Below are 24,341 nucleotides of genomic sequence, written 5' to 3'. Positions count from 1 at the left end.
TAGACACTGTTTGATGCCCAAGGTTTGGTCTGGAACATTCAAGTTTACTTGCAGTGCAGAATAGGTCACTATGTGCTATTCTTCTAAACGTCCATCCATGCAGAAGTTCGCCTTTGTGCGCCTCTCACTGTCATTTCCGTTTATCGTTGCTCTCCCAATTTCTGCAAAACACAACGTTGAACAGTGCTGACATCTAGCCCTATGCTTGTAGGGATCTCGGTTTACAAGTGCCAATAAGGCTAGATTTACATTGCATCCCCCCATCACTTTTATCCTGATGCCGACATATAATGTGGCAGAAAGCAATTGGTGCTATTTATTTTAGTGGTCCTAAAGAAGTCACCTAGTTAAATTTGCATTTATGGTGTATGCCAATAAAATGAATGGCACCCCCAATTCTCCGCCACAGTGTATGTTGGCATCCCATTCTCAGTGGAATGTTGACTGATACCTGTGAAAGAGAAACAAAACACAGTGTGAACCTAGCCTAATTGGTACATCAGCGAACAGGAGCCATCGCACAGTCACACTGACTTGATCCAATATCTGAGGGTTCATATGGCTGATTTACAAATCAGGTTATATAGTCTGCAGCCATGCTTTCTTGTTTTTCGCGTTCACCTAATGACGCCCTCAGCCTGTTTGTACTGTCAGTGTTTACGCCGCTTCATCTTCTGAAGATTTGTAATTTCTTTAGTTAGTGTAAACTATGTGATTTAAAGCCTGCAATATTCCATTGTGATCCTCTTCCAATATTTTCTTTAAAGCGAAATCAATTTTCGGTCTTGCAATGCTATTGATTCTCCAGCAGAATGTGTAAAGTCTGAACAAAAGCTTTTCTCAGATTTCCATCTCGCAGACAGAAATCCCAGATTGGTGTTACCAGTTACATGGACAAAATAACATAGATCCCAAAAGCATGAGGGCCTTTTACAAGCCACAGAGCAACCGGGTCAATGGGATCGTTTTAGCCCAAACGCCCAGGGTTGAAAAATGTTTATTGATTCCAAAGTAATTATGGTACATTTTCCAAGAACTCGCCAAGTGTCTGTGTGCTCCATTGTTTTCCTATCAAGTTTGTGTTTTCATTGCAAGACTGCTTTGGTTTGGTGACATATTTAATAATCAGCTCCTTTGTGAGTATATGTTTAGAGTCAGCGGGATATTCCCTTTGTCAGCAGCAGGTCCATTCGATACTTATTGCTTGTTTTGAATGTCTTTAATTATTTTAAGCCTTGGTGTGATTTCTGAGAGACAAATGGAATATTATAGTGAAACCCTTTCTTTTGCAGCATCGCGGCTGTCAAAATGCTGTAAATAATGAAGGTGTAGCTGTCCAGTACTTCTCTACCTGCTACAGGGCACCTTTCTGTATTGTAATTTAGGGCAAATTGGCATCACATGGGGGTTTGTAGTCAAACTAATTATTACATGTTCCTCTAATTACCGTATATAGTTCTGCATGGCGTTCCATGGAGAAAGGACACCAAGAATGCAGAATGAAACACAAGGCACTTCAGTCACTTGTTATTCACTTTTTATACAAGCCACATACAACCTCATCCTGGACTCCTAAAACAAGGATGGTATGGAAGGAGAGGCACTTTTTTTAAATTAAGATCACACGTTCGAGAAGTCATTCTACTAAAATACAATACTGAACACTTTAGTGCACTATGGGGCTGATTTATTAACATGCTATGAAAATAACAACTGTTATTTTGTGGTTTAAACCCAAAAAGTAAGGGTGTCCTTTAAAACCAGCTATAACTGACATAATTATTAAACAAACATAAATTTGTTTGACAACTTTTCTATTCTAAAAACTAGCCATCTCTGGTTTGGCGGGATGGTTGGGTTGTATTTTTTTTTTTTTCATGGGAAAAACCTGACAAATTTACTAAGGGCAAGTAGTTTTTTTTAGTAAATAAGCCTCTATATGTTGTACTTTAATAATTTTTTATGTGGACCTCTAAAATGGCATTTCATAGTTTATCATGTTTACGTTACCAAGTTTGTAGTTCTGTGAGTGTAACCAAAGCATCACCGCTACCACTGTACTACAAGTAGATGTTGATGATTCTGCTTTACTTAGTCTTGCTACCCTCTATGACGGCATGGCTGTGTCCGACTCCCGCTATGATAGTCACATACTAAACAAAGTAGACAGGATAGTGGCTTTGTGGTTAGTGATGTTTTGTTACTGCATGGGGTCATACTGTAGGTTTAAATCTGACCACAGGCTACATCTGAATGAAGGGATACCCAATGAAAGCATTGCTGATGTGGCCACACTCCTAGGAAGGAAAAGTCTGGAATTGGAAGAAACATTAGCAGGTACATTTATTACTTCCCATATAGCTCTGTAGAAGGATATATAAAATATTGACAAAAATGGCCTATATGCCAAAGGTTATCTATTGTCATCAGACGTGACCTAAGATTTTTATGCTTTCTCCTTCCCTGGACATATCTGACATACTTGCCATTCTTGACACTATGAAGGTGTTATATAAGTTCATCTCATAACTTGCACCCTGTTCCTCTGTTAAGAAAGTAGTTCGTAGCTCATCAGGGTGTGTATACTGTAGGTTTGTGCATTTGTATTGCAGTTTTACCTATACATGATCTGCTAATTCACTAATTAAAGGAATTGTTCAGGTATAGAAATGATTTAATCAACAAACAGCATCACACCTGTCCATAGCTTGTGCCAGGCATTGTAGCTGCCTCAGTGATCGGGACAGAGCTGTAGTATCCAGGCAGGCCCTTTACAAGGGTCAATGTGGCTGCACAATAATGAGTGCCAGTTTAGCAGGACCAGGTTGGGTGAACAGTGGATTGTTCATCCTGCCTTTGAATTTCATCATTTATACAGGGCGGGGTGGCCAATAACCACAATTTAAATGATTGTTTAGAAAATTCAATCATCCGATGAGCAATCATTTTCTCATTCATTGGCTGATCACTGGTCCTTTTTCGTTGGCCCATTATCAGGGACCAGCATACCCATGAATGCTCATTCATCCGGTAATCAGCCAATGTACAGGGGGTCTGTGGATGGGTCTGGTGTTGTATCTGAGGGACAGCAGCCATGACCTTTAATAATGTACAGCCCTTACTTCTTGACAAATCAAATGTGTGAAAATTGGAAAAATCCTAGCCGCCTGGGCTCACATCATGTAGATGGGACTCACTCCAAATGAATAAATTTAAAGACGCTAAAGATCCTTTAGATACATTTTAATGTATGCCAAGATGAGAAGATATCTGTAACTGCTTTCTTGCAAACTTATTTTTGGCTTTGCACTTCTTCTGAACAGATGTGTAGCATCGCAGTGGGAGAATTAGCACAAATGGAAAGTGGCTTTTATGCAAAGTCTCTTTTCGTCCTTGCCATTTTAGGATACACGCCATCAGGACCCACTGGTCTATTTATTTAGAAATCCTGCAAGTTGCTCATACAATAATTGCTATCTTTGAACCTGCACTGCATGTTAGCTGTCATTTTATACTCACCTCTAAGTGAACGCACCCCTGCAGTGAGGTCCTTCTTAGAAAATTGCTTCTCGGATTTTATTTTTTATTTCATAAAAGCTCTAAAACAAAATGTGCATTTAGAGATTTTAGTTTTTTTTGTGGAGGCATCTAGTGCCGTGTAGTTTTACCATGTACTTTCCTCCTTGCCTTAGGAAGTCAGCAAATTTTAAAAGGCTTAAGATATTTAGCTTCAGCACTCATGAACATATCACCTTGAGGTTGTGTTGGGTAACTTAAAGTAACAGGGTTAAAACATCGCTTTACATTTGAAATATAGAATAAATTTACAGAAAAGGTTCAGAAAATGTGGTTGATACGTTGCATTGCTTATATTATACAGTACCCTGCCCATTACATTATGTATTATAATTGCATTACCAATTTCTGCTTCAGTGCTAAAATCTCCCAGCATTCTTTGCAGGCTTATTAGCTGTATCAGAGCTCGTTCTGGTTAATTTACTCTATTAGAAGTCATTTTTTGTACCAGATCCTTAAAGTGACACTGTCACCTCCTTTTTGCATTCTGACATCTCTACACAGGTGTAAAGGTTAAATTTTGCGGTTTTCATACTTTATTTTATATCATACGTCATGGTACTTGTTCCAGTAAAAAGTGTTCTTTTATCAACTGCAGATTGTGTTAAGTGGGCAGGGCATCGCGGCATTAGCGCCACTTAGCCATGCCCACAACGCCACAGTTGGCCCTGCCCCCTCGCCGGCCATTGAAACAGGCTGGCCGAAAGGTCTATACCCCACCCCCAACCAATTGGCGTCAATGAGGCGGGGCCAACAGTGTTGTTGTGGGCGGGGCTAAGTGGAGCTAATGCTGTGAGGCCACGCCCACTTAATACAATCTGCAGTTGATAAAAGGACACTTTTTACTTGAACAAGCACCATGACGTATGATATGAAATAAGGTATGAAAACCGCTAAATTTACCCTTTACACCTGTGTAGAGATGTCAGAATGCACAAAGGGGGTGACAGTGTCACTTTAAGTTATCGTTCAGACTGACAGCGAATCCATAGATAGATCTCTTTATGACGCATTTCGGCTCTCACCAAGACCTTCATAAAACGTGCATAGCAAACTTAGTAGTGTAACGCCTCTTTACATACATGGGGCATTGTACAGAAATGGCGGCTCATTCACCTATTGACCTTTTATTTTTTTCAACGATGACAGACATAATTGTGGCATATTTTTGGATTGTAAATTTGGGATCTAAGGCTGCCATCACTCATAGGATGTTTTTGTTTTGTTTTTTTAATGCGACACTGCGGTTTTGGTGACACAATGAAAAGTTGATTTAAAAGGAGTGAGAAATATATATCGTAGCTCATCAGTGTGTGTATACTGTAGGTTTGTGCATTTGTATTGCAGTTTTACCTATACATGATCTGCTAATTCACTTATTAAAGGAATTGTTCAGGTATAGAAATGCTTGGCTGATTTCAACAACAAACAGCGTGATGTCCTCATGTCACAAAAAATGACACCTCACACAGCCCCATAGACCAAAGGATAAAAGCGCTATAAGCCTGTGAATGGAGCGATTTTAAGGAACATATATTTGTTAACAATGGTTTGAATTTTTTACTAGCCATCAAATTAAATAAAAGTTATGCATGTTACATATCGTTTTAATCGTACCGACTTGAGGAACATATATAACATATCAGTTATTTTCCATAGGACACACAGCGTAAAAACGAATCCCCCCAAAGAAAAAGTTTTTTTTCACTGCACATATAATTTTTTTCTAGTTTCGCAGCATATTATATGCAAAAATTCAGCCTGTCATTGCAAAGTACAATTAGTAATGCAAAAAATAAGGGCTCACGTGGGTCTGTAGGTGTAAAAATGCAACTGCTATGGCCTTTAAAGCAAAAGGAGGAAAAAACGAAAATGCAAAAACGAAAATTAGCTCGGTCCAGAAAGGGTTAAAGGTTTCTTATAACTTAAACTGTTGTTATAACTTTAAAAATCTAAATATAACATTTTTGCTATTTAAATGAATAATTTTTTTTTTTTTTATTTATGGGGCTTTCAAACAAAGATAGAAAATCCAGGTCCAGTCTCCTGAAGGTAACTTTTTGGTCTTATGCTTCTTGAAAAAAAGAGACTAAACACATGAAGTCCAACCTGTACAGAATGTCACGGCTCAATGTGTCCGTCTATCAAATTAATGCCTTCTCTGAATGGGACTTTTTTAGTTATTTTGAAAAACCTGGCATTTCTTGTGTTCAGTCTCTTTGAAAGAAAAGACTAAACACAGAAGGTCATGCTCATCTGAACACTCACAGAGAAAGCAGTCATGTAATTGATGGACACATTTGTAACATTCTGTACTGCTGTGACTTCCTCTTTTTCAACCAGCTCAAGACTAAAAATCTGCCTTTACTAGACTGGGCCTGGATTCCTGGTAAGTACAGTATAGCTTTGTTTTACAGCATGATAGCTAAAATAAAACACTGTAAATTGCAAACTTGCTTTATATCACATTTACTGTTTATTTAGATTTTGAAAGTTATAATGACAGGTACACTGTAACAGTAAGATTTTGAGTCTCACTAGACTTACAGTTCAGATGCCCAACATACTAACTTAGGATACAAACATATATTATTCTTTGCAGTAATCCTTATTGATCCCAACATATCTAATTAATGTCATTTATCAAGAACTTTTATTGTTTACTCTTGCAGTTTGGCAGACTCCTAAAGGTAACACACTCCTCCCTCAGTCCCATTGAATCCCTATCACTAGCCAATCATACAGATGACAGGGCAAGAACCCCAAAAGAGCTAAATACTGATTTGTAACTCTTCCTTCTGGGAGACATTCTGACTTGGTGTATAATCTCTGATCACGTTTTAAGGCTCTTTTAGGGTACAGTGTTAATTTGAAGGGAAGCAACCTACCGCATATTACACTGTAGAACAAGTTCTATCTTTTTGAACAGGACCCTACTTTTCAAGACAAAGCTCTGCTGAATTTACTGTAGCTACATCATTCCTGTACTTTTAAGTCCATCAGATGACTAGAATCAGATTTTTTTTCCACTTGAACATGAACATTTCTATTAATTGACTACAAGCAGATGTCATTATAACAGTGAGGAATTGACAAAACATGTAATAACTTCCTTCTTACATGCAGCAAAACCCACTTTATTCAAATGTAAGGAGTAGACTTTTAGTTACATAAATCTCCAGCAAATCCATCATTCGTGAGTACACTCTAACATGGTGCCAGTTGGTGTTTTAAGGGATCGGTAATCAGTACAGGAATTTTGGCATCTGTTGAAGTTTATAGTATAGTGTCATTTACCATAATCAATTTTTCTGCAAAGAGTATTCTTTAAATTGCCCATCCTATAGTTTATATGGTATTGTTCACCATATAGTAGAGTGTCATTTACCATAACCAATTTTTCTGCAAAGAATATTCTTTAAATTGCCCATCCTATAGTGTATATGGTATTTTTCACCAGTTTTCCATATGCAGGCTGTAATTTTATATTGTCCCTGAGCTACTGGGTGTGGAAGAGCTGCTATGATGTCTCCCATACACTGTTTATACACAGAAAAGGGCATCCTCTTCTCATGTCTTCCTACAGTACACACTAAGAAGCAGCACAGCCTGGAGAACATTATAGACCAACACTGAGAAGACAAATCGGATAATGTGTCTATGTAGACTGCAGTGTATAAAATGAATCTTTAGACACAATAACTAGAAAATAGAGGATTTGGGTAAATGTACTTATTATGCAGAGTTGTTAAAGGGGTTACCCTAATGCTGCGTTTACACATAACGATTATCGTGCGAATTCGCACGATAGCGGTCGAATTCGAACGATAATTGTACGTGTAAACGCAGCGAACGATCAACGATTGATCTTTCAACAGGTTCTCAAATCGTGGTTGATCGTTCGCAAAAAATTTGCAGATCGTTCCATGTGAACAGTTGTTCGCTGATTTAACCAATTTGTGCGATAGGCTTTAAGCGATCGCAGAACGAATTTCTGTACGATATATCGTACCATCTGAACGCTGATCTTTATGAAAAAAAACGTTAATCGTACGATCGTAATCGTACGATCGGACGAATTATCGTTCCATGTAAACGTAGCATAAGAGTAAAACATATCTCCTTTCACAAGATAGGTGCTACGTATCTGTTCAGTAGGGATCTGAGTACTGTCACAAGAACGGGGTCCCTTGTCCTCTTGTGTGAGTGGGGCAGCACATGAGAATTGCATGCATATACTCATGAGTAATATTAGTATTAGTATTAGATAACTGATTAACTGCTTTTCCGAAAAAACAGTGTCACTCCTGTTTATGGCTTGTGTGTGGTATTACAGTTCATCCCATTCCAGTAAATAACACACAACCCATTAACAGGAGTTCTGGGGAGTTCTGTTCGGGGGGGGGGAGCAAACCTTTTTCTTTTTTAACCTTATATAACCTCTTTGATCTACATAATAATTCTTCTACTGTGTTGTGTCTTTATTGAGGTTCACCTATTACATGTCATAGAAATCCTGAATTATTTGCTTAATCCCCGTCGGCACCTCCTTATGTCACAGTTAGTTGGGTTGGCATTGACTAAACACTCAAGTAGCAACATTAGCATAAAGCCAAATGCCATTCCCCTTCTGTAGTATTTCCTCCCACTAGTATCAGCTCTTCAGCTGTCTACAAGTGTTCGAGTTATTGTATCACACAGAAGAAAAAAAAAATGGAAGCACGGTTAAAGGTGCAGTGTTTTGGTTTATTATATTTTGCATAATACTTTAAGATATACAAATCTTCCAAATCAAGAAAGCAAATATAATCAGCCATATTGCAGTAAATTATAGCTAACAAGATAGATAATTGCTGCAACATTTTAACACAAATTAGACATAAAATCTAAAGCTGCAGCTAGCTTGTAAACCTGTCATCTAAAGTGTTTTACAGTTGCTGCCATCTCAAGCTGTTTGACAGAGGAAAGTGCACGCGGGAAAAAGGCTTTTATAGAAGCCATTACGTTTAAAAGGTTTCCACCATATACTAAAATTACCATTATTTACTTCAGTTAAATTTGCGCCCGTTTCTCTGTTTATTCTGATCCGTCTCTCGATTTTGTTCTTACCTTCTTTTGTTTACCGTCCAAATCTGGAGTTTGTAATTGGTTAAAGGTTTGCAGTAATTAAGAAGACGTTCGCAGTAATCATAGGGAACTGGATCTTGTTCAATGACATTTTTCAGGTCTTGATGGTTTTCTAAGCCTTATTTTAGATTGCAGAATACCCTTTAAAAGAGTTTCGGCTATGTTCACACATCTGTAGCCGTCCACAATTGCACAGACCAAGTATGGGTTATCCATGCTGCAAATACAGGCCGTATAATGGCTTGCTAGGTTTTCTTTGCACCTTGGGACACAATCCTTTTACAGATCCGTAGCAACCACGTATGTGTAAAAGAGTGGGTGGGTACTGTACTGCCCGTAATTGTGGATCCAAAATTGTAGACAGTATAATACCGATGTGTGAAAGCGGCCTTAGGCTATTTTCACACATAGCTGTTGGAGTGTAGTTTTTTACCTCAAAAAGCATTTTCCATGTTTTTTTTTTACTCATTGAGAATTTAGTAAGAAAATGCCTGAAATGTCACATGTACTTTAATTGTACCAGCATAATTGTAGCAGCCATAACAATAAGTGCATAGTACTTGTTTTGGTGCATATTCAGTGCACAAATGCTTCAAAATACTAAAAAACGTGCTGGCAAAGACCAGAATAAATACCTGGAAAGCATTGGAAAAAAAAACTCCATAAATGCTTCGTAAAACTAAATTGTGCTTAAAAATACATCAAAAGGCAACAAAAAAGACTGAAAATGAAAAGGATTATTTTGCATTAGTTTAAGCCAATTTGGAGCCTCGAGATAGACTGTATGAACATAGCCTAAGAATGGGTTCACACTACGTATAACACTGGCCATTCTGTGACCCGGTCGGGTCACAGAACGGCCAGTGTTACTGAAGATCATCCAGGGTGGTACTGCAGTACCTGCTGGATGATCTTAATTCTGGTGAATTCGGATACGGGCGCGTCCATGTTTGTCGGCATCCCAATTGACCGCTGCACACATGTTGTGTGCGGCCGCTATTCAATGAATAACGGCCACAGAAAACTGACATGTCAATTTTTTGTGCGGCCGGATGGAATCCTGGCCTGAGGGTATACTATGTGTATACACTCCGGCCGGGATTCCATTCATTCACATACAACATATGTTTTGTATAAATCACGGCCATTGTTGCAAATTGCAACAACGGCCTTGATTTATGCAAAACATATGTTGTGTGAATATGGCCTAAGGCTGTAATATTTGCTTTTTAGGGCTCTACATGATCTAAGTTCACTTTAGTTGAGCTATAGGAGATCCATGTATTGCAGCTGAAATACAGGTTGTACAATCTACTTAGATTATGCTGAGATTGGTGTGAGAACCAAGATTTATCTACCCTAAAGAGGACCTGTCACCACTCTTAGACTGTCTGTTTTAGCAAATACATGCAGTGCCCATGATATAATTCTGGCTCACCTATTTTTATAGCTCTTTGTTATGTCATTACATTGCAGTACATGCCATAGATTTCTAGTTAGAATTGCAGAGGAATTAAGCATCACCGATACATAAGAAAAGATGTTCCAGAAGTGTTATTTCATGAGCACTACATATAGTTGGCCGGAGTCAGGACAGGGATCATGGTGGTGCTGTCCAATTTTTTTGTGCCTGGTATTGAATCTCCCTGCCACAGTTCATTCAAGTGAGCTGCAATACCAAAGACAGCCACTACAAATTGCGCAATAGGTACAATAAATGGTATACGTAGCCTTTTCAGTTAGCTCAGTGGAAGTTCCACTGTTGGATCCCCACTGATCTGACGGATTATCCTAAGGATAGGTCGTCACAGGAACAATTCCTTAAGTTGTTAGCAGGTGGTTTCTTGTTTTATATTTATTTTTTTCTGTCTTGTAATTTGATTTTATATCATCATTGGTGAGTGGTGTATGAAAATTGTAGTTGAAAGGATATTTTATATAGGTGGCCTGTATAAATTCCCACCTATCAGGACTACTTTCAAGGGTTCTATTCTATAGCGACTTACCTGCTTAATACATTTGCCGTGCTACAGTAGATACTCTGATTCTTCACTAACCAATCTCAAGTAAATGAATAAGCTCTTCATTTATATCTTGGTGCCTTAAAGAACATATGGCATATTTGTGTTGTCGTATTCAAATTATGAAAAAAATGTTCTCCTTGGTGTTTGCCAGGATTCTGTCAAGCTCCAAAATAGCTTGTAAACCAGAAGGGAAAAATGCTAAAATCTCAGCGAATATGGTTGAAAATTAGTAAAATAAACACAAGCATGAAAATCTTCTTCATTTCCGTGAGCTGTGAGAGTTTACAGTGTAACAAGTGAATTGGTTTACTAATAAAATAAATCCTATGGGTATCCTAATCCTAAGGGTATTAGCTAAATGGGGGACCCTGCAATTCTACTACCGTGTTTCCCCGAAAGTAAGACAGTGTCTTATATTAATTTTTGCTCCCAAAGATGCACTACGTCTTATTTTCAGAGGATGCTTTATTTTTCCATGAAGAAGAATTCACCCTTGATGTTGAAGAAGAAAAAATAAACATTTATTATATGTAGATAAATATATAATCTTCACAATGGAGTGCACTCAGAGGGCCAGCAACAGAGATTGGATTCACGTCTCCTCTTTAACCCTTTCCCGCACGAGGACGTAACTGTACGTCCTCGCGCGGGTGCGGGCGTTCAGAGCCGCTTGTAGCCCGGGACCGCCGGTATTAGCGGGTCCGATCGCCGTGCCCGCTAATACAGTAATCAGATGCAGCTGTCAAACATGACAGCTGCATCCGATTACCGGCTGCAGCACTTCCCTGGTGTCTAGTGGCGGAGATCGCTCCTCCGGGACGTTGTCCCGGAGGAGCGATCTCCTTGTCTGATGCCAGCCGGGGACTCAACCAAGTCTCGGCACTCGTTTATTTCCGGCTGCAGCAGCTGAAAGCAAACGAGTGCCGATCTCATTGATCTTTGCTGTATATCTATACAGCGAAGATCTCAATGAGAGATCAAAGTATATATACTAGAAGTCCCCCAGGGGGGCTTCTAATATATGTGTAAAAAAAAAAAAAAAAAAGGATTGTTATAAGTAAAAAGCCCCCTCCCACAATAAAAGTCTGAATCACCCCCCTTTTCCCAGGTTATAAATAAAAGTAAACAAATAAATAAATAAACATGTTTGCTATCGCCGCGTGCGTAATCGCCCAAACTATTAATTAATCACATTCCCGATCTCGCACGGTAAACGGCGTCAGCGCAAAAAAATCCCAAAGTGCAAAATTGTGCATTTTTGGTCGCATCAAATCCAGAAAAAATGTAATAAAAAGCGTTCAAAAAGTCGTTCACGCGCAATCAAGGTAGCCATAGAAAGTAAACATGGTGCAAAAAATGATACCTCATACAGCCCCATAGACCAAAGGATAAAAGCGCTATAAGCCTGGGAATAGAGCGATTTTAGGGGAACGTATATTTGTTAACAATGGTTTGAATTTTTTATAGGCCATCAGATACAATATAAGTTATACATGTTATATATTGTTTTAATCGTAACGACTTGAGGAACATGCAGAACAAGTCAGTTTTACCCCAGGGCGAATGGCGTAAAAACACATTCCCCCCAAATAAAAGAAATGCGTTTTCTTTTTTCAATTTCACCACACTTTGAATTTTTTTCTAGTTTTGTAGTATACTTTATGCAAAAATTCGGCCTGTCATTGCAAAGTACAATTAGTGACGCAAAAATTAACGGCTCATGTGGGTTTGTAGGTGTAAAAATGCAAGTGCTATGGCCTTTTAAGCACAAGGAGGAAAAAACGAAAATGCAAAAACCAAAATTAGCCTGGTCCCGAAGGGGTTAAATAAATCCAAGAAATTGCAGCACTTCCATGCGGTGAAAAAACTCGTAGTGTTTATTTCATTTCTGAAATAATTGGCTGAATTTTTAAATGAAATAAACACCACAAGTTTTTTCCACTGAATGAAAGTGACGCAATTCCTTGGATTGATACATATATATATATATATATATTAGTAGTTGTCATCACAAACCAGCACAACCAGACCCCGTGCTAGGCTTCTATTTAATAAAGACCCTAGACCAGACTTCCTTTTTATACAGATCTCAGACTAGACTCATTCCTATTACACATCCTAGACCAGAGTTCTGCCTAATAAAGCCTCAGACCACTTATATCAACTGCAGACCAGACTCTCCCTACATGTAGACCTAGACCAGACTTACTTTTAATACAGAGCCCAGACCTCTTAGTACAAACCCTAAACTAAACTCCCTTTTTATACAGATTACAGACAAGACTCCACCTTTATACAGATCTTAGAGCAGACTCCCATACAAACCCTAAACTAAACTCCCTTTTTATACAGATTACAGACAAGACTTCACCTTTATACAGATCTTAGAGCAGACTCCCACTTTATACAAAACCCTGCACATACTCAACCTTAATACACACCTGAGACTACACTCCTTCTTAATAGAAACATCAGACCAGACTTCTCCATAATACAGAATCCAGACCAGACTCCTTCTTAATACAGACTGCAAACCAGACTCTTTTTTTCTTTATACAAACCCCAAACCACACTCTTCATTATATAGACCCCATACCAGACTGTCCCTACATTTTAGATACCAGACATATAGGTATAGCTCCTTCATTCATTCACTCCTAAGGGCCCCTTAAAATGTTCTGCTTCTTGGTTCAATGTGCCTGAGAGTAAGGAGGAGTGCAGATATAGGGTGAGGTGAGTATAATTAGTGTGCTTCGCGCCCAGGATTTGTTTCATGTTTCAGGAGTCTGGAAGACCTCCCCATTTCCAGAATACTAAGAGGAATGTTAGTATTAAATTTCATGTTCTCACATTTTTTGTGAATTACTCTTCCATGTAATCTTCCACTTGTATTTCTTTAAGGCTCATATTATAAATAGCTGCCTAACCTGAGTCATCATTTTGGTACATGCTGGGCTAAATGAGATCTTGTAATTGTATTGTTGGGTCCTCAGCCATTTACACAATAACAAAAATGGATAAACTATAAAGCATGATTTTAGGTTTAAGAATACTTGGCAACAGTTAGGCTTTTTTATCCTTCCAGAAACAGAACTGGTCTTGTGTCTGCTATTAGGGCTCAAGCTGATTGAAGTTTGATGGGCTGCTGTACCAGACACAGCCTATGAACAAGAGTGGATTTATTTCCGAGAGAGAAAAAATAAGGCCCCTTTTTCCAATCCTGGACAACCCTTTAAAAAACTCTCACTTTAACAAACTTCCAACTCTTGCATTATACTCACTGATTTCTCTCATTCTATGGTGGTGTTTAAACTGTGTTTTTACTTATGGGCTAACTTTCAAAAAGAGCAATACATATTTTTGTGTGGACCGATGGTTGGAGGTCTTGACTTAAATTGATTACAAATTGTACCAACAAAGGAACAAATAAAGCTCTGTATTTTCCAGCCACCAAGGATTATTCGCGCTTCATCCTAAGGCCGCGAACTAGCACCAAATACTACATTATACTTTACACACATGTTCATTGGATGGGACTTAGCCGTTACAGGATTAGCTGAGGTAAATTAATTTTTTTTTTTACAGAAACTTTCAATGGATTGCAGCACCTTGATGACATGATAGGAGAGGTTTTATACCCTGCCCTAAGCTCACTGCCTGCTGGTCTCCTGACAAAGGCACATGCTGCACCGAAACATGTTGAGGGAGTAGAGCATATACTGTATTTTCAAGTAACAGTGTATAGCGGTGTGTACAGTAACAGAAAAGAGACCCTACTGCAGGGGGTCTGCCCCTTGTCCACAGATACTAGCAATGTAGCCATAAGGTGCCAGAACAAATTCAGATTATATCTTTACCCTTTTTAGTTTTCATCACAGTGTTTATTAAGTACATTTATAATAAAAAGTAAAGTTTTAATAATTCTCGGTGGTTGGGAAATATAGGGCTTTATGTGTTCCTTTGTTGATAAATTGTCACGATAAGGACACTTATCACCTGCTGTTCTGTGGAAGGTAAAAAAAAAAACTGTGGTACCTGGTAATATAGTGTATAGAACTATGCATTGACTAATAGAGTGCTCAGTACCAAGTCAGTATCTGATCCCCAGCTATCTAATGGAGCCATATATTTCTACCATAGGATAGGGGTCTTGCGTGATTGAAAATCACACCCAACTCCTTTGTTTCAGGAGAGATAAGCCGTAGTGAGGCTGCAGCTTACCCTTCATCTCACCATAGAGAACACAGGAACGCTCGGACATGCTAAACTTTCTTGTGTGTTTGGAGGACAAACAGCAGACGGGAGAGATAAACTGATGGCCGAACGATGAGTGTATGGCTAGCTTTAGCCGCAGTCATTCAGGCATAAGGATGTAGGCACAGAGGCATTTGATGTATATAATATTGAGTACACACATATTGGTATATTTGCCCATTTTGCCATAAGCATGTGGATAAAGATTTCTAGCCATTTGAATTTGCAGATTTTCTGAGTTACTGTATCTCTTAAATAAATGCTGATGGGCATGGAGTTACTGTGCTCTGCATGCTTTTTAGTGCACAATAAGAGGCCCCCTGTAGTGAATCTTTTGTTTCCTATCTTCTTTACCATCCTCTGTTATTATTTCTAAAAATAAAGTGAAATATATCTGGCTTTTTATTCCCTTATCATTTGTGACTTTTTCAAACACAAAACTTCAGCATAAAGCCACATCCTAAATGCCAATGTTTTTCATTTCTGTCCTTTAGATTTTTTTTTAATTATTTTTATTTTTGTCTTGTACGTTGTCCAGCTCTGCTTTTCTTCTCTCTTTTGTTTCAATTTCTATTTTCCCATACTGTTAATGAGAAAACTTGACAGGAAGATGTCATTTGGAGCTATGTATTTAATATCATTTGAATGCCACAGTACGTATTCCAGTCATGTGGTTTATCTAATATGGAGACCAGTGCTACACAAAATACAAGCTGTGTATGCTGACTGTCCTTCAGATACTGTGCATCTAATGCATAAATAAGCAGATGGTGATAGCTCTATTTTATAGTGGCATTAATACTGAAACCCTTTCTATATGATTGGAAGAAACCAAACATTTATCCCATACCTTCCTTTTCCATGAGAATTTGCAGTATTGTCTTTGTTTCTATCTGACCCTTGGGCCATATTGTTTGCGTCAAGATTTGCCCACCCAAAGATATCACCCAGAAACCCTAACCCAGCAGTAGAGAACCTTGGCTCTCCAACTGTTGCAAAACTACAACTACCCTAATGCTAAGGCTTTAGTTATCCAGGCATGATGGGGGTTGTAGTGTTGCAACAGCTGGAGAGCCAAGGTTCCCTTCCCCTGCCCTAAACTGATGCCAAGGTTCCCTTCCCCTGCCCTAAACTGATGCCATGGTTCCCTTCCCCTGCCCTAAACTGATGGCAAGGTTCCCTTTTCCTGCCCTAAACGGATGCCAAGGTTCCCTTCTCCTGGCCTAAACTGATGCCATGGTTCCCTTCCCCTGCCCTAAACAGATGGCAAGGTTCCCTTTTCCTGCCCTAAAATGATGCCAAGGTTCCCTTTTCCTGCCGTAAACTGATGCCAAGGTTCCCTTCCTCTGCCCTAAACGGGTGCCAAGGTTCCCTTTCCCTGCCGTAAACTGATGCCATGGTTCCCTTCCCCTGCCCTAAACAGATGGCAAGGTTCCCTTTTCCTGCCCTAAACGGATGCCAAGGTTCCCTTTCCCTGCTGTAAACTGATGCCAAGGTTCCCTTCCCCTGCCCCAAACTGATGCCAAGGCTGCCTTCCTCTGCCCTAAACGGGTGCCAAGATCCCCTTCCCCTGCCCTAAACTGATGCTAAATGTTCCCTTCCCCTGCCCTAATCTGATGCCAAGGTTCCCTTCCCCTGCCCTAAACTGATGCCAAGGTTCCCTTCCCCTGCCGTAAACTGATGCCAAGGTTCCCTTCCCCTGCCCTAAATGCATGCGAAGGTTCCCTTCCCCTGCCCTAAACTGATGCGAAGGTTCCCTTCCCCTGCCCTAAACTGATGCCAAGGTTCCTTTCCCCTGCCCTAAATTGATGCGAAGGTTCCCTTCCCCTGCCCTAAACTGATGCGAAGGTTCCTTTCCCCTGCCCTAAATGGATGCGAAGGTTCCCTTCCCCTGCCCTAAACTGATGCGAAGGTTCCCTTCCCCTGCCCTAAACTGATGCTAAATGTTCCCTTCCCCTGCCCTAAATGGATGCCAAGGTTCCCTTCCCCTGCCCTAAACTGATGCCAAGGTTCCCTTCCCCTGCCCTAAACTGATGCCAAGGTTCCCTTCCCCTGCCCTAAACTGATGCCAAGGTCCCTTCCCCTTTTCTAACCTGATGCTGCTTTGTGCAGAGGAGCCCTTGGGCCCCCAGGCATCTAGTGCAGGATGCCACCTCTGCACCCCTCTAGCTATGCCAGCATTGTCTCTTAGTAAAGACATGTCCGCTCTTTAGTGCAGTCATTCTCCACCGAGATCTTATTATGCAAATCATACTCTAACTATATTTGTCTTATAATTGGTAACAAGAATTGGTGTCTGTTTTTTTTCCTAATAAGGTAAAAGCTCCAATAAAAATAAACTATAAAATATATTTAAATTGACTGGAAATTGTTTTCTGATCCTTCCTCCTCTCAGGAAAATAATTAAAATGAAATTAAGAATAAAATGATTAAAAAATGCAAAACTAGTTTTGTAAAGAAATCCATGCTATGAAGAGGGCATGCCAAGAATTTATCCCAGCCACGGACTTGTACACATCCTTCAGCACACAAAGCTCAGCAAATATGATTCCTAAACAGTTCTTCACCCCTTGTCAGCTTAATGTCAGCCGGAAAGATAGAGATGAATCTGTGAACGAGAAATGATGACCAGGACTAACCCCTGATTCATCCGGAATATTATGAGCTCATGGAAGGACCTAACCCTTGAAGCAGAGTCTGACAGACTTTTCTCATCGATTATCTGACTGCTCCAGTAACTAGGATTTAACGCGTGACAGACAGCACAGGCTGTAGTACTGTGATTTATCTTCTTTGTTATGAGATTGTTGTTGCCTTATGTATAGCTTTTATGTTGTTCCTGGATTCCTAGGTAGTTGTGATTAGACAAGATGTAGTCATACACAGTCATATACATATATAACGGTGTCACATTAGAAGGCTATGATTACGGCTGTATCTGATGACAGGGGAAGACATAAACAGGTTCATTTCAGTATGTTGTGTCACATTTATTAGGCATGTGAGGAAGATTTCCCTTAGAGTTAGAGGGGTCTGTCTGCTTCAGATTTTTTTAATTTTTATTTTGAAGCCATGAACGCTTAAAAAAAAAAACTAGAATTTTTCTACTTCCTAGCAATAGGTGCCATTAGCTTTTGGTGTCTGATATGCTACTGAGAGTCAAGACTGTCAGTTGTCAGGTTTGGTTTTTTTGCTTTGTTGAGAGTCTAAGCCCTTATTAGAAACTAATGGCACAGGTTTCTTATGGGATGGGGGGGTTATGAAAAAAGTACCCGAATCAGAGCACATGCTTCAGATAAGCCCACAGGCCACTTGTACCTTCAGATAGCTGCTTTTAATCCAAGATCTGCCCTTGTGTTCGTTGCAGTTGCAGATGCAGTTATTGTCCTAAAAAATAACTTTTAAACTTGCAGCCCCGTGCCCAATGGCCTGGGCTTAGAGTATCTGTGCCCTAACTTTGCACCACCCCTCCATTCCTCCTCCCCACCCTCTTCATCATTAGGAATGCCACTGAAACATTTTCTCCTGTCTGAACATTGCACAGGTGCCTTAACGATCCAGCCCATGTTCAGTATTCACACAGCTGAGGAATAGGAGACAATCTGCCTGGAGCATTCCTAATGATGAGGAGGGCGGGGAGGAGGGACAGAGAGGTTGTGCCAGCCTAATGCATACACAATCTAGGCCCCGGCCGTGGCACGGGGCTGTCAGTTTAAAAGTTGTTTTTTAAGACAATAACTGCATCACTTGCCGAATAGACCCCAGGACAGATCTTGGATTAAAAGCAGCTATCCGAAGGTACAAGTGGTTTGGGGAGGTCAGATTGTGGGTACAGAGTCGCTCTAAGGGGGTACTCCAGACACTAAAAATATATTTATAATGCAATCTCTAATAAGGTTTTATCAATTTGTAATAAAACTTTATTATAAAAAAACTTTTTATTTACATGTACATTTCTGTTGACTGGCCGCTGTAAGGGGTGAGACAGCCCCCTCTGATGACACCAACATTTGTGTAAGGAACAGTTCCCGACCCCCTGATCTAGCCCTGCTGCATAGCACTATACAGATTAGGGTCCGTCAGCTTCTGCACAGTGATGATTGCTATCATTGTTCACTGTGCTAATAGCCAGAAACAGCACGAGTGGTGATAGCAATCACTGCTGGCTGTTCAGAGACTGCTGGACACAGCAATGTACAGTGGGGGGTGCTCTGTACAGCGGTGTTTGGCACTGCTAGATAAGAGTAGGGGATCGGGAAGTACAGGGCTTACATAAGCCTACAGTTCCTAAAGCAACCATTGGTGGCAGCAGAGGGGGCCATGCAGCCCCTTACTTCTGCCAGTCAACAGAAGTATAAATGTCAATAAAAAATAATACATTTTTGTAAGTAATTTATATTAAAAGTAGTTTTCCTGTATTAAAGCAATGTATTAGAAATATATATTTTTTGTCTCTGGAGTATGGAGTATGTGTTGTATTTCTCTAGTGTGAATCTTCCATCAACCCTAAAGTCCGTTCTAGTTTAGACAGTGAATGGTACTTAAAATTGTTCTAGTCCATACGCAAAGCTGATAGGATCTGACTTATCATTACCTTGGCTGTAGAAAAATGACTGCTCATCCTGGCCAGTAAGGGCTATGAGGGTCCTCATCGAGTCTGATAAAAGTCTTATTATTATTATTATTTTTTTATGTAAAAGAGTGGGATGTATCTGAATGAGCCAACTACAATCTCAGATGCTGATTAACATTCACTTTAAATGTAATTGTGTTTCTAACATTATGATGGTTTTTACAGTTTCCTTGTTCTTAACACAATTACATAAAGCACAATTACATTTTTCCTATGTCTTTAGGGTAGGATTTTGATCATTTAGGAGTCAGATCTAGACACATGACAATATGAAACTTCATAATGATTCTATTATTCTTTAGTTGTGCCAGCAGCAGGAAAATTGTGACAGGATCATGTTCCCACTAATCGTGTTAATTCTGGTTCACTGGTCAGTCTGAATTCTAAGAAAGTTACCGCTCTAAGATACAGATTTCTAGTATTGACAGAGGAGTCTCGGGACACATAGGGAGGCCTATAAAGGGGTGGAAGGTTTAGTGTATGTTTATAGGTAACATATTGCAGCAAACTATCTGTATTTAAAACCTATATTCAACTATTATCGTCTGTTCTTATTGATCATATTTTTATCCAACCCCATCCATATGTTGGTTTGCAGCTTGTTGGTTTACTTGATATTATTGGACATACACGAATCAGTGCATTAATTCCCTGATGATCCCGTGATGAACCGATGGGTGAAACGCGTTGGAAACAATCTATATGACAATAATATCGGTATATATTCTTTGAACAAGTAATACCTAATACTCTTGATTGCTGCATTTGCATTTGTATATATGTATAGTTTTGGTTAAGCACCTACACTGTATGCATGTCACCAGTTTGTTATTTTCTCCTGGGCACTTATATCAGGTAAGGGATCGACATCGTGGTTGGGGCCACCCTGTTAAGGAGGTGGGTTCCCCAAAAGGCAGGGAGAGATACCAGTACATTGAGAGCAGCATGCACTATACCCCCCTGCCCCCCTATTGTCAGCATTATCCTGTTGTCCATGGAGTTATTAGTTCTGCACTAATTTTGTTTGCTTTATTACTTTGTTGGATGGGTTCTGGTTTTAGGTACCTTTTTAAAGATTATCATTAAATGTTAAGTTTTACTAGGTCTACTGTAGTTGGAGTAGTCGGTGAATTCGTTATAGTTACTGCAGGACCATACTGATTTCTGGGATTACGGATCCCCTAATTGTCCGTGACCTGTTTTACTATATTCAACTTTGCAACTATTTTTTCTTGTCTGAAACTGTCCCTGTCCTTATAACTTTCAAAATTTAAATTAACAGTAGAAGTGATATAAAGCAAGTTTCCTATTTACATACATTTTTTTTTTAGTTATCATGGAAAACTTGGCACTTCCTGTGTTCAGTCTCTTTGAAAGAAAAGAGACTAAACACAGAAAGTCATCTGAACACTCACAGAGAAGGCAGTCATTGGATTGATGGACGCATTTGTGACATTCTGTACTGCTATGACTTCCTCTTTTTCAACCAGCTCAAGACTAAAAAAATCTGCCTTCAGGAGACTCGACCTGGATTTCAAGTATAGCCTTTGTTTTACAGCATGATAACTAAAAGAAAAAAAAAGAATGTAAATTGCAAACTTGCTTTATATGACATCTACTGTTGACTTAGACTTTAAAAGTTAAAATGACAGTGACACTTTAATGCATCTTGAACAAATAATGATAAGGTCAAAATTAAGCATATAATACAATTTTGTTTCTATATCTCCTATATAGTTTTGCATGTCTCCATGGAAACAGACAACAAACTCTGCGTAGTCTAATTCTGCAGTCACACTCCCTTTTACCTGTGCTTTACTTGTTGCTTTCTGATGTTACAGTGCAGTGAATACTGTGCACCCCCTTTATTTTCAAGACTGGTTGAGGTCCCAGCGGGCAGGCTCCTACTGTTCATAAATTAAAGGCACATCTTAGCAATATGCCTTCACTTTATAAAATGGTAAAAGTCCTTAAAGTGTCACTGTTGTTATAACTTTCAAAATCTAAACTTTCAAAATCTACATCAACAGTAGATGTGATATAAAGCAAGTTTGCAATTATTTTTTTTTTGTTATCATGCTGTGAAACAAAGCTGAACTTACCAGAAATCCAGGTCCAGTCTCCAGAAGTCAGATTTTCAGAACACAGGAAGTGCTGTGTTTTTCAAGATAAAAAAATAATAATAATTTGCAAACTTGCTTTATATTACATCTACTGTTGATATAGGTTTTGAAAGTTATAACGATAGTGACACTTTAATAGTTATCTGTATATTTTAGAGGCGACAAGAGGAGAGTCCTTTAAGGGAACTTTTCAGCTGCAATTCTTGTTTCAGAAAGCTGACACTGTTAGTTGTTAGGCGAAGGAGGACGCGGCCCACGTCATGAGCTGCTCAGCCGCGATTGGCTGAGCACAGTTATGCTCAGCCAATCGCGGCTGAGCACAGTTATGACGCTGCAGAGGGGGGCCGGCATGAGGGACGGCAGGAGCGGGTCGGTCGCCCTCCCAAAGATTACATCACTGTCAGAAGAAAAGCGGACGGGGGTCAACACGAATCAGGTATGTATAATGCACTACACTTCCGGGTCCACGTGTGGGGGTCGGGGAACACGGGGAAGGGGGTCATTAACATACACAACATACATTACAAAGTTGTATAAATTTGTAATGTGTGTTATTTTGTGAATAATTTCTTAGTGCCGCACTACCCCTTTAACAATGATTTTAGGGTCAGATCTAAATCAAGGATCAATGACACATAAGTGATTTTCGATCATTGCCTGCAATTACACAGGACAATTAATGTTTAAATTCAACCGATATAATGATTTTCCGCACTATTATCACCCCATGTAATAGGGCCCTTACATACGGTGAAGGTAATCGCACATCATTCCAAGAGGGGGTCACCCTTAGAGATGCACCACAGGAACTGAGCAGGGTAACAAATTAGTCTAGAAAAAAAGTTTGAAAAAAGTCAATGGAACTGTGTTTTATTTTGCATTCTGAAAAAAAAACATGGAGAGTAAAATGCTGATGTGACCAGAGACTGACCTGTATACAAGAATAGATGAAGACCTGCTGAGCTGCGAGCAATCTCCTCCTGGTGGTGATGGGCAATGGGGTTTTTTGTGTGGTTTAAAAAATGTTGGACTGAAAGGTTGTAGTTTAGACCTCTGGTAGTCTGTTGAAATCTCTCTCCTTTCCTCTTATAAATGCATTTTCAGAAGAGCTTAGCAGCACATTTTGCAGGTAAAAAGAGCGTCCCTGTTGTGCGAGCCTGGCGTCTTTGAGTGACTCCACTGGGGTAATCTCAGTGATTTCATAGCACTTGAATGAAATGACGGCTGCAGTTATTTTCCTTTGTGTTGCTAGACATAAATTTATGTGCATACTGATTCAAGCAAATGTTAAATGTGGACTTTGAGAACGGAAAGAGCTGTGTGACTTGTGTTTTGTATGATGTGTTCCCTAATAGTATACTCACATTATTGTAATGCTCTAAGCTATTCCCATACTCCCATACTGCTGTCATGCATGACTCATTACTTCAATATTGACTTTCTAATTTCTATATTGCCCGATAGACATCACCCAATCCAGTCCTGATATCTCTTTTCAGGCAACCTTCACAGTAACCTGCAGGATCTGTATACCCTATTTGCTATGCAATACACATGTACACTATAAGTGACTTGGTTTTATTTAGCTCAGTGTTCTGGGTTCAGAGGTGAAACACATTGTCTTTTCCATAACCGTATTGTGACAGCACTATAAAACCTTGACAGCATTGTCCATTCACAAAAATCACTAGATTCATGCCAGTTTCTCAGTACAGTTAATATTCATACCCTAAGCCTTATTCTGGGCATGTGTTCATGCACTGTGCATCCAAATCAGCTGTGATTGTACATAACAACTATCCGTTATTAGCCTGCGCTTTATTTTCTACTAAGCCAATCATTTCCCTTTGTTCTGCAGGTATAATCCTACGAAACTGCAGATCCACACCACATCACTATTACAGTACACGTTGAAATAACTTACAAATAAACCTAAAGCACCGCGCTTACCATAGAACAATTATATATCATTTCCAGTGTTTTGTGTATAAAAGATTTGTCATTTATCAAAGAACATTTTGTCTTTTTTTATTCTCCTTGTGTTGCTTTTGGTAAATTGTGGCAGTTTTAATGGGTTATGTATATAGGATCAGACTGCTGTACTGCTGGTATTCTTAAAGGGAAAGCTAGTAAAAACTGTCCCAGGATGGTCAATGTCACAGCTTTTCCTTGTAGCTTTTAAAAAAATGAATTTACCAGACACATCAGTCACAAAACAGACACAAACTATTACATAGAAACAAACCTGCAGATCTAAACAACTGTTTAGATCTGAGTATTCTACTGTTGTCACTATATCTGCCCCAGGCTGTTTCCCGTGGCTAAAAGGGGAACTCCGGTGCTAATAAAATAATTTCCTACTGTTTGCAGGTCCCTGAACCTCCAGTTGGAGTCTTCATTTTTTCTTCACTTCCTGGTTTGGGCTTTCCCATGATGCACTTTGTCTCCTGTGATGTCTAACTGACTCTGTAAAACTGTTAGATGGCTTACAGCTTGTTCAGCCAATCAGAGCTGAGCAACCTGTGTCATCTGACAAAGGGAAGCTGGCTTAGACCCGCCTCTTTTTCGTGACAATGATGATGTCATTGTCACAAAATGGCTGCC

At 39.5% G+C, this 24,341-nt stretch overlaps 1 protein-coding gene across 9 annotated transcripts in view; it reads left to right on the top strand.

The window, feature by feature from the left end:
- Positions 1–24,341, top strand: part of RFX3 (regulatory factor X3) — a 184,289-nt gene that overhangs the window by 72,739 nt on the left and 87,209 nt on the right. For 2 of the 9 annotated variants that reach the window (XM_069961911.1, XM_069961913.1), the window contains exon 2: positions 2,243–2,337. The exons of the other annotated variants lie outside the window; for them this stretch is intronic. The gene's annotated coding sequence lies outside the window, so the exon portion shown is untranslated. The remainder of the gene's footprint in view (positions 1–2,242; positions 2,338–24,341) is intronic. 9 annotated transcript variants of the gene reach the window in all.

Source organism: Dendropsophus ebraccatus, chromosome 3, assembly GCF_027789765.1.
Source record: "Dendropsophus ebraccatus isolate aDenEbr1 chromosome 3, aDenEbr1.pat, whole genome shotgun sequence".
NCBI lineage: Eukaryota > Metazoa > Chordata > Amphibia > Anura > Hylidae > Dendropsophus > Dendropsophus ebraccatus.
This window is presented reverse-complemented; position numbering and strand designations above follow the sequence as displayed.